Source organism: Nicotiana attenuata, chromosome 6 (genome assembly GCF_001879085.1).
Source record: "Nicotiana attenuata strain UT chromosome 6, NIATTr2, whole genome shotgun sequence".
NCBI classification, from domain to species: Eukaryota; Viridiplantae; Streptophyta; class Magnoliopsida; order Solanales; family Solanaceae; genus Nicotiana; species Nicotiana attenuata.
Window position 1 is genome coordinate 76070520 of NC_031994.1, and position 847 is coordinate 76071366.

The following is an 847-nucleotide window of genomic DNA, read 5'->3' on the forward strand; positions in this document are numbered from 1 at the left end:
GGGTCGTTAGGACACTTATATATTAAGTGGTCCTCAGTTCTCGTCTGTTAGATCAATCAACCTAGACGGCTAGGATTAATTGGGGAGCAAACGACGTCGTTTGGTGAGGAGTGAGGACTGGACCGGGTTTTGGACGTGGGTTTGGGCCTGGGGCTTGGGTCAGGGGTGATTTGGGGCGGGCACTGGGGTTTTTGTCTTGGGCTAGGCATCAAAGATTAAAGACTAGCCCAATTTTATTTAAAGGGTCAAATTCTTTTTAATTTTCTTTTCTTTTTCTTTTCAAATTAAAACAAAACTAAAATTAAACCTAAAAAACTAAATTAACCTACCAAATTATATTATTAATAATCAACACCATTAATTAAATACCAATTTAAAGGAAAACTAAACAAAATTCAAAGCTAAAATTAAGCAAAGCAAATAAATCAATTTATTTGTGATTTTTTGTATTTTTGTAAAGCCCTAATTACTAATTAATCTAAAGTATGTAAAATTAAATCCTAAATGCAAATGCACTGTGTATTTTTGTATTTTTTATGAATTATGTTAAATTAAAAATGCACACAGAAATGAAAATTATGCAATTAAATCCTAAAAAATCAAATAATTAAAAGGAAAATCCTAAATCTAAGAATTCTGTTGGAGCAATTCATGCGAGGCAAAAATCACGTGCTCACAGCTGCCCCTCTTTGCTCGGAGACACGAAGGGTTTTCGGGCAAAGATAAATGAGCAATTATGAGGGATTTTTGCCCGCTTGGCACTCCATGAGAAGCATTTTTGAAAAATGTCTGACCGAACCTTGCTTCAAAGGTTGCCTACATATCCTTGGCTGTAAAGGAATCAGGT